At 44.1% G+C, this 10,419-nt stretch overlaps 1 long non-coding RNA gene across 1 annotated transcript; it reads left to right on the top strand.

Annotated features, from left to right (window-relative positions):
- Positions 1–5,974: 5,974 nt before the first annotated feature.
- On the top strand, positions 5,975–9,467 carry LOC148132279 (uncharacterized). The gene is made up of 2 exons (XR_015747328.1): positions 5,975–6,433; positions 9,259–9,467. It is a non-coding gene; the product is annotated as an uncharacterized LOC148132279 (long non-coding RNA).
- The last annotated feature ends 952 nt before the right edge of the window (positions 9,468–10,419 follow it).

Below are 10,419 nucleotides of genomic sequence, written 5' to 3'. Positions count from 1 at the left end.
TTCCTCTTTCTTGTAAAGCAAGTACCCAAAGATGCTTCTTCTCCTCAGTGGTGTGCTCCATTTTCAGTCTAAAATCCATAACACTAAACAGCCTACATAATGGCTTAGCACAATGCATGATCCCTGCCTTAATCTGGTCAAGGAGTTAAGGTGGCTTTCTGCAGTCTGGTGCTCAACAATATCACTGGAATCTGACCTAGGAGGAAACAGGAAAAGAGAGTATAGTGACTCCTGAATCCTAAAATATCTTTTCGGGAACATGGGAACGAGTTGGGTCTGTAGCAGTTGATTGTGTGTAGGGATGTGCTGTAATATAGTGCAATCTTACTGCATCAGCTCAGCCATGTACAAATGAGTTTAAGAGTCTTATACCTGGATAAAAAGTATATTTTTATTCATTTCCTTAAATGGCTCAGCTCTGAGGTGAATTGTTAAACCCATAAAGAGTAGTAAAACATAGCTACTGTATTTAATTAAAAATGATTTTATACCAGCAATGCTATAAAACCAGAATTTGTAAAGAAAAACAGAAGTCACATACTTTTGGATTGAAAAACTAGCGATGATGAAAAATAATACGCATCTAGTGTCCATTAAGACAACAGAAAAGTCAGTTGTGCCTTTCTATGGAGAACATGGCACAATGGAGAGGTTGCCACTGAAAAGGTCTGGCACCGATGTGGCCTCTCTATCTTTCTCACCTCATTGTTTGGGAGGAACTCAGAAGACGTCCAGGTTCTGGGTAGGTCTTGGGCTACCAGATCTAGACTGCAAAAATGAACACCACCACTGGGTGGCAGAAATGAGTTAGACCTGTTGCTGCCATTCATAGTTCTGCAGTCCAGGCCTGATCTACAATCTATAGCTACAAAGACAGAGGGTGGCAGCCATGACAGCAAAGCATAGCAGGGGTACCTGTAGAACCAACCACTCCATATTGCCTTTTCCTTTACAAAAGAAACAGCAATGGCAGAACTTGAATATTTAAAGTTTAACTGTTTCGCTTTGCTAATATTGTTGGTCCCAGTTGCTCTTTCTGACACTTTGGTAGCTCAGTAGCATCAGATCCTCAGATGCTGATAAACCCTCTTCAATTAAAAGGGGTTTAATGGGAAGAAAATAATAATAACATCCATCATCTTGCTTTTTGCTTCCTATGGCTATACTGAAAATTTTTTTTTTTAAAAAAAAAACAACAATAAACAACATGAAGTAAGAGAAAAAAGGTGAAAAACACCTATAAGCAGCACTGAAATAGTATATCAGGAACTCACTCCTGTTTAGCAAATTTCTTAAATGTGCTAGCAAACTTTAACTAAAAGGAGTTGGATATTTCTAAGCACACTGCTACAAGCAACCATTCATTTGAATATGAATCTTGTATGCAGGGATGGGCTTCAAAAATGTTAGCAATGGGTTCTCTGCCCAATTGCTGGGTGACACCTGGGAGGGCAAAAACGCCACCCCCCCCCAGCCATGATGCAGGATGCTGACGAGGCCACGCCTGTTCTGTCGCCAGTAAAGAGACTCGCAGACTGGAGTTGACTTCAGCTCTTTAATAATAAACAGTCACTTCAACTGCAGTCGAACCGCAGCAGCCCTTTTTATAGCGGCTGCTCCATGGCTCGCAACCAATGATATTTAGTTAAACTTCCCGCCGCTATTTGCGGCCAATCAGGTACTAACGTTACTAACCAATCGTACCATTGCTCCTGTTAACCAATAGGAACATCACCCTAGAAGTCTCTATTCAAATACACTACAACGCCCATCCTGCATCATGGCTGGGGGGGGGGTGTTTTTGCCCTCCCAGGTGTCAGGAAGCTTTCATCAAGCCTCTGGGAGGGTGAAAATGGCCTCCCCAGGCTCTGGAGGCTCTCTGGAAGCCAGAAACGGCAACTTTTGGGGGGGGGGGTTTGTCCACGCCAAGCCTTCGTGCATGCCCTGCACTTACCTGCATCCAAAACAGGCCACGTAGGGACTCCTGGGAGGGGCAAGGTGGAGTGGGCAGGGCCAGCCAGGAGTGGGATTTGAGGGTTTTCCAAACTGTGCAGAATCTTGGCTAGAGGATCTCTCGAACCCCTGCAAACCCCCAGCAGCCCATCCCTGCTTATATGTGGATTGTGACTGAGCATTTAGCACTGTCTCACGGAAATGTTCCAGGTACATGATCAATGGCAAAGAATGCAGGAAGATATATGTCTGCAAGATTCTTCAACCCTGATTCGAAGTCTGTAGGCTGTAAATAGTCCTTGACTTACGACCATAATTGAACCCAAAATTTCTCTTTGTTAAGTGAGACCTTTTAAAGTGAGTTTTGCCTCATTTTACAATCTTCCTTCCCACAGTTGTTAAGTGAGTCACTGCAGTTGATAACTAAGTAACCCAGCTTTTAAAGGAATCTGGCTTCCCCATTGACTTTGCTTATCAGAAGATTGCAAAAGGTGGTCACCAGGGGTGGGATTCTACCAGTTCACACCTGTTCGCTAGAACAGGTTGTTAACATTCTGAGCAGTTCGGAGAACCGGTTGTTAGAAGAAATTACTGGCCTAATCCTGTAAGGAAGGCAGGAAGAAAACATTCTGGTGTTGCTTACAGAAACTGCCTCTCTGTTAACCCTTGTTACATTCTTGGCAGGACTGGACTTTCTATCTCAGGAAGTTCTCTGGAGTTTTCCCCCCTCCTTTGCTGGTACTTTGCTTGTGTGGAGTGACCATTCAAAGTTACAATGGCACTGAAAAAAGTGACTTATGACCATTTTTCACACTTACGACTGTTGCAGCATCCCCACAGTCATGAGAGGCCAGGCAAGGAGATGCGTGCCTTGATGTGAGTGATATTGAGTTGACCACACCCAGCCAATAACATGACCACAAGCCACACCCATCAACTAAGCCACACCCACAGAACCGGTTGTTAAAAAATTTGAATCCCACCCCTGGTGGTCACATGACCTTGGGATACAGCAATGGTCATAAATATGAGTCACTTGCCAATTTTGATCACATGATTGTGGGGTTAGCAAAGGAAGGGCAAAGGTCATAAGTGTGAAAAATGGTATTAAGTCACTTTCTTCAGTGCTGTTGTAGTTTTGAATGGGCACTAAACAAGCTGTTGCAAGTCGAAGACTATCTGTACAGGAGACAGGGGAGGAGGAGAACAACTCAAAACGCATTGACAACGTCTCCTCGTATGGTGACGAAACATTTGCAACCAAATTGCCGAGCTTGGAGCTCAAACCAACAGCCTAACTACCAACCCGAGCTACTAATATTCAAACACGTTTCAAGAGGAGAATATGTTGACAGAGCAAATCCTGAATCTGCAGCAGATCAAGATAATACACTGTAAAAGATAGAGAACATGATCCATGATCATCTAGGGCCACCACATCGCAGCTCTCCAAGGCACAACAATGTCCTTTACATTGGCCTACAGCTTGAGAGGTAGAGCTCTCATCTCTCAGTTTGTGTCTGCAGGGGATCAGGTAAATTATGATTTTTTTTTTCCAGATCAACGTTTGAGAGATATTCTAGCTCCTGGAAACTCTTAAGTTTGAATCTGCTCTTTGCTTTCATTTTTTTTTTAAATATTGAGCTCCTATCCATATAGCAGAGACATTTGTATCTCTGGGTCAAGATTCCACAAAAACTGTACTTTTCATGGATTGGTCATAAAATATGCTTTCCATCAGTGGTGGGATTCAATTTTTTTAAATACCGGTTCTGTGGGCGTGGCTTGGTGGGTGTGGCAGGGGAAGGATACTGTAAAACCCCCATTCCCTCTCCACCCCATTAACCTGCTTTCCAGCTCCGTTCTCCTGTGCAGGGCAACAAAAGAAGACCCAGCCAATCAGCTGGGACTCGGGAGGCAGAGAATAGATGGAGGCGGGGCCAGTCAGAGGTGAGATTTGCCAGTTCTCCGAACTACTCAAAATTTCTGCTACCAGTTCTCCAGAACTGGTCAGAACCTGCTGAATACCATCTCTGTTTTCCATGCTTCCTAGTATAGTATATATTCTGTCCATGCTAAATTCCAGTACAGAAGTCTATTCCAGTAATCTACTCAAACAGTGGTGGGATTCAAAAATTTTTTTACTACCGGTTCTGTGGGCGTGGCTTGGTGGGTGTGGCAGGGGAAGGATACTGTAAAATCTCCAGTCAGAGGTTGTATTTGCCGGTTCTCCGAACTACTCAAAATTTCCGCTACCGGTTCTCCAGAACTGGTCAGAACCTGCTGAATACCACCTCTGTACTCAAAGCACAATTGCATAGTAATCTTAAAATGCTCAAGTTTACATCTGCACACCTACCTCTATTATGAAAGGGGATGCATCTTACATATACCTGGTTCAAATCCATATCTGAACATCCGGACCCATAGAGATACAGAAGGGTCGTTTAAATCATTTGGCTGTGACATGGCCCTCTTTTTGCAGCTTTGCTACCACTCACTATCCACCCGCCCAACCCGCCACTTCTGTAATATATGGCAGGCCCTGAATGCATTCCAGTAAAATCAACCATAATGGATGGGCACTATTTCAGTCGTGGCTCCTCTTTATTGATTTTCCTTTAATGAAAGTTAATTATAACAATGATTTAATTAATAGAATTTCTCTCTTCCTTTATTGCTTCCCGCATTAGGACTATTAATAAATATGACCCAGACTGACAGCAGAATGAATCACAGCTGTGGAATCCCATCCGATGGCCGTGCCTCCAATTCCACCCCCCCATAGCTCCCAGCCCATAAAATTTACAAGGGTGGGAGGGTTAATAATACAGGAATTATTATCAAACTTTTACATTCTTAAGTAGGTTTATGGAATTGTTTGTTGAGTTATATGTAATGGCATCTAGGATGGCCAGGCAGGAAGGTCAGTGTTTGGGGGTATGTTTGTGTGTGCTTGTGCACAAGTATAAAACACAACCTACCTACACCTGCCTTACTCGACATTTGCTAGATCTTCCCTGGATAATTCTTTTTCTTTGAAGCATTATGTAAAACTTATTCAAACTCCCACTAGGCATTTTCAATTTAAAAGCCCCTGAGAAAACAAATACAGTAACAATTGGCTAGATTCTAGCTGCTAGAAATCATATTTCCTTTACAATGTTCTCCCCATTCCCTGCATCTAGCCAGACAAACAGATTTGCATGCTCTATTATTGATTTCTTAATTACATCATTTATTCAGCATCCCTACACAAGAGTTTTCAACGCTGAATTAAGAGGGAATTACTTTTGAGTAAAGATGCCTTGATCCTCTTCCATCAAGCTATGAACTAAAGAGGTGATAATGACCAAATGTTGATATTTCTCTTCTGCAATTACACACAGAGAAATATATAAAACTAAAAAACAGCAATAATAAAAGACCATAAAACAATAGGTTAAAATTAGTAATCCATCCCCATTGCATGCCTAGGTCAGGAGTCGAGTGGAAAAAACACATAATCAAGAAATATAAAAGCAGCATTAAACTGATTCCAGCCCATCAGTCAGGAGTTTTATCAGTAATAATGTCTATATACCACTCACACTCTGGAGGAACCAATGAACTTACTACGAGGGCAATGTTCTCCCAGCAGGTGCCTCCACATACCCATACATTCAACAGGAATAACGATGCCTTGGAGTTCTAACTCATTCAACCAACGCGGAACAGCCAGCTACAATCCTACTATTGAATAATTCCAGGAGTATCATGGACTGTACACAACACTGTTTTAAAGCCAAACACAAAAGAGGTGAGGAAAAACAAGAAAGCACATGATGCACCATCTCCATGGTTGCCAGGACACTGGAAGAGGGCACACAAGAACAAGAACGTCCCACAACTCATATGCCAATTATTCCAGTAGATTTCCTTCTGTGACATCTGAGCATCCCAAGGTTGCTGTGCCAAAATCTGGTTGCAGCAGCATGATTGCCCAATGATTTCCATAGGCAACCAAAGGGGGAACGTTTCCCCTATTGTAATACCTTGAGTGTAAAGTTTTCTCCACAAGAAAGACTTGTTGGAACCTCCTAAATATCTTTTTCAGTGACCAACTGCTTTTTATTTCGTATGCTTTATTCAAAAAGAGATTTCATGAGGGAATTTTACTGCAGTTTTGATTCTGTCGGTGTTAGTCTTGCTGGAGTTTTCTTCAGTTTGCCTTTTTTGAACTGTTAACCAAAGCTGGATGATTGAATACAAAGCAAAGTAAGAATGTACACCCAGAAAGAGAGAATAAATTTTCTGCTTCTTTTCCCATTCATCTAAACTTTTAATCCAGACTTAACCATGATTCTCTGTCATAGTGACAGGATGATGCAAGAGGCTAATGTTCCTGAGTGCCGAAACCCAGATCCTTCGGTTCTCCAAGGAGGTCAAGGGATCTATTCTATACCATTGGTCTCCTTTCCCCATTGGATAGTTCTATAAGGTATGGTAAGCTGAGAGAATGACGCTTTGAAAATGTTATGCACATCTTTTTAAAATTATACTTTATTAAATTTCTGCAAATAATAAAATATTTTAAAAAGGGGTAAAATATAGAGAAGAGTAAGGTGCAAGTAAAAAGGGGGAAATATGAAAGAAAGAAAATAAGAAGAGACTAACTTCCAACTTTCTCTAATAATTACAAATACAAATGTGTTAACTGTTTGGTCTGAAATTCAGTAATATACAGTATTTTTGTAATCACAAACAATTCTGATCGTCACATCCCAAAATGAATACAGCATTTCTTTTAATCTCAAGCAAAAAGTGCAAGAATTTTTACCATGTTACCATTTCTCCAACAATACAGCCTCCCCCAATAGGAAGTCCCAGCCTGTTTTATAGGCATAAAATCAAATTAAGCCCCTCCCCCCCAAAATTAAGGCCTATATTAAACATGCGAAATGGGGGGGAATGGCGGGGGGGCTTGCTGTTAGGAAGTACTTTTGTTGCATACCCGGATATGGTGCTGCCTGCATTGACTTCAGCATTGGTGGGGCACTTCGTATCGGGAGACCTTCCACCACCGTTGCTTTTCCTTCTCCCCGTGCTGCCACGGGGAGAAGTTTGGCAAAGCCACGCATGTCCAGTCAGGGCTCCTCCCTGCAACTGGAGCCCGGTGGAGACACTTGGCTTCAGGCGCTCCTGTCGCCGCCTTCCTTTCGCCTTCGAAGGCAAAGCCAATTCTTTTAAAAATGATGCCCTACTACCGGTACGACAAAGCCTCCCCTGCCCGAGAGGACAGCCCAACTCCATGTGGAGAGGCGAATCTCCTGGGGCTGCAGCGCAGGATCGGCCCACCACAGGAGAAGCACCCAGCTGCCATCCCTGCCTTGCGGCGGGCAGAGCATGAAGAGCTCCGCCTGGGGCACCCAGCACAGCTGACAGGCAGGCCCTCCTGCCCGGTGGTGGAGCTCTTGCCAAGGCAGCGAGCGCCTGTCCGCCGGGCCCTCCACTCATCCCGCCAGGGCCATGCCAGAGCCGTGAGGGCTGGGCAGAGCCGGGAAAGTGAGCCGAGGGTGCGCGCCCACCTGCCAAGCGAAAGAGCCTGGCCGACCTGAGCTTGGCTTCCTTCCCAAGTCCCTCCAGCGCGAACCCGAAGGGGCCACCGGGAGAGGCTGCCCGAGGCAGTAATAGCGCCCACCCGTCCATGGAAAGGGAGGCAAGGTGACGGCAGTTGCTGCTTCCCTGGCCGGTGGGGCCGGCGGAGAGAACCCAAAGCCACCCATCCTTTCCACCCCTCATCCAGCCTGTCCCCGTCCCTATGCATCTCCAAATGCGCCAGCAGCTCCAAACGCTGCACGGGCATCGGGAAGAGGCGTTCACTCGGCGGGGCTCAGCTTGGAGGAGGACGCAGTGCAGGCCGTCGCCTTGCCTCCCTGTCCACGGATGGGTGGGCGCTATCACTGCCTCGGGCGGCCTCTACCGGTGGCCCCTTCGGGTTTGGGTTGGAGGGACTTGGGATGGAAACCAAGCTCAGGACGGCCCGGCTCTTTCGCTTGGCAGGCGGGCACACACCCACGGCTCGCTTTCCCAGCTCTGCCCAGCCCGCACAGCTCTGGCACGGCCCTGGCGGGATGAGTGGAGGGCCCGGCGGGGAGGTGCTCGTTGCCTTGGTGAGAGCTCTGCTGCTGGGCAGGAGGGCCCATCTGTCAGCTGTGCTGGGCGCCCCAGGTGAAGCTCTTCATGCTCTGCCCAGCACCAGGCAGGGATGGCGGCTCGGCGCTTCTCCCGGGGGCGATCCTGCGCTGCGGCCCCAGGAGATTCACCTCCCCACATGGGGTTGGGCTGCTCTCTTGGGCAGAGGAGGCTTTGTCGTACCAGTAGTAGGGGATTGTTTTTAAAAGAATTGGCTTTGCCTTCGAAGGCGAAGGAAAGCGGTGACATGAGCGCCTGAAGCCGAGTGTCTCCGCCGGGCTCAGGTTGCAAGGAGGAGCCCTGGCTGGCTACACGTGGCTGCGCCAAATGCCGCAGCGTTGCTCTAAACACCGTGGCAGCACGGGGAGAAGGGAAAGCAGCGGTGGTGGAAGGTCTCCCGATACAAAGTGCCCCACCAACGCTGAGGTCAACATCCAAGCCGTCGCTGCCCGCCTGCCCGAGGATGCAAGGGGGGGGGGAATTAAGTCACTCCTGAAAAGACAGCCCAGCCTTATTTTGTGAGAAACATGGTAGAAACAAAACTAGGCAAAGTCTTTTTTTAAAAAATTAAAATAGTTTTGCCATCTCAGCCAATTCCATTAATTTCATCATCCATTCCTCCATAGTGGGACTCTGTAGACCTTTCCATCTCTGTGTATACAAACGTCTTGCTGCTGTTTTCTTATATAAAAGCAAAGCTCCATTTTTTTCTTCAACTGTTTATCCATCACACCTAGAAGAAAAACCTCTGGTTTCAGTTCATCATGCTGGAGGGCAGGGTGAAAATGCATCATCTGTCTGGTGTCCCTACATCCCGCAAAAGAGATTTAAGTCCAGCCCCCCCCCCTTCAAATCCATTGACTCTTAGCTAGCACCAATTTGCCTTGACCATTAATAGATCAGATTTTTGGGTATAGATTGCATGGAATAAACTCATTTGAATTCTGTCCTGACTCCTGGTTTCTTGCACATAACATTACACTCGTTTTAAAAATTGTCTGAATTAAAATACATATTTGATCTCAGTAACGTTTAGATGCCTTCAGACTGATTGTATTTCCAATATATATTTGATACACCATTGTACATCTTTACATTTATGCATAACCCTCATGAAATTGCTGTTTCCAGGTTGGTCATAAGAAAGCTACCCTTCTGGATTTGGAACCTTGGAGCAATGAAAATGAGATGTGCAGGAGGGGGGAAATGTGTTCAGCAGTAAAGATGCTAAGTGCCAAATGGAAATGCTCTTCCACTATCAAATTGAATCCAGAGAAATTTGCATCTCTCTAGTTAAAAACTGTAAATCATGTATTCCTTAAACGGCGAAGTTAAATTTGCTTGAGTGATTACTACCATTTACTATAGTTTATGAACTTGGTGGGACCAGCCTCTCAAATTCAAAAGGGGATGAAAGCCACTGGCACCTTGCTGTTGTTGGAAGGATCCTGAATAGCTTTGCTTGTTACTTAGACAATGCCTTTATTCTTTTCTTGGTGTTACTTCCAAATGTTATAGGTACAGTGTAGAAATATGAGAAATGATCTTTTTAAATGCAAAATGGTTTTCTAAAGCTCAATATTTTATTTATTTATTTAAAACAAAACAGTTATATAGCCGGCCAGCTTTCAGCCAATTTTGGGTGGTTCCCAATCAAGGATTAAAAGGACATGTAAAATCATTAATTAAAAAAAACAAACCTATAAAACACAACCAGCAGCATAAAGCATAAAACATTAAAAACAACAAAAGCCTGGTGTCAATCCATTCTAAGGTGCCATCAATTTAATTTTCTCTCAACCCTTGGAGGGAAAGCCATGTCTTTAAAGCTTTAAGAGTAAAAGGGTAGAGGCCTGCCATACTTCGGGGGCAAGATTTTCCATTAATATGCACATGTTTCTGTATATTTTTTATTTTTCCTTTTTAAAAGATATATTAATATAATGGACAGAAATCACATATAGTTTTAATGGTATATCTGATGTTTATAAATGTGTTTTAAAGAATTTAACACTGCCAACCGAGGTTTTTCCTCAAAATAATTCAACTCAAAACTAAAATAGTACATTAATCCTCATATGGTGTACTAGTATGTTGGGCATCTAAAACTAAGAATAATAATAGCAAAAACCACAAGAGTACAGAGTAGTTCAAGCAATACTCCATACATATTAATGAAAAAACATTGATATTTTTTTTTAGTAAATTTAAAAACTAGTAAAATATCATTTGTATCCTCTTGCAAAACAAAAACTTGTCTAAATATGAGGCCACACGGAAAAAACTCTGTCA

This window comes from Notechis scutatus, chromosome 2 (genome assembly GCF_049901735.1).
Source record: "Notechis scutatus isolate UNSWTSFEM ecotype Mainland chromosome 2, rNotScu1.2, whole genome shotgun sequence".
Taxonomy (NCBI): Eukaryota; Metazoa; Chordata; class Lepidosauria; order Squamata; family Elapidae; genus Notechis; species Notechis scutatus.
Note: the sequence above shows the minus strand (reverse complement) of the source record. Positions and strands in the feature narration are given on the sequence as shown.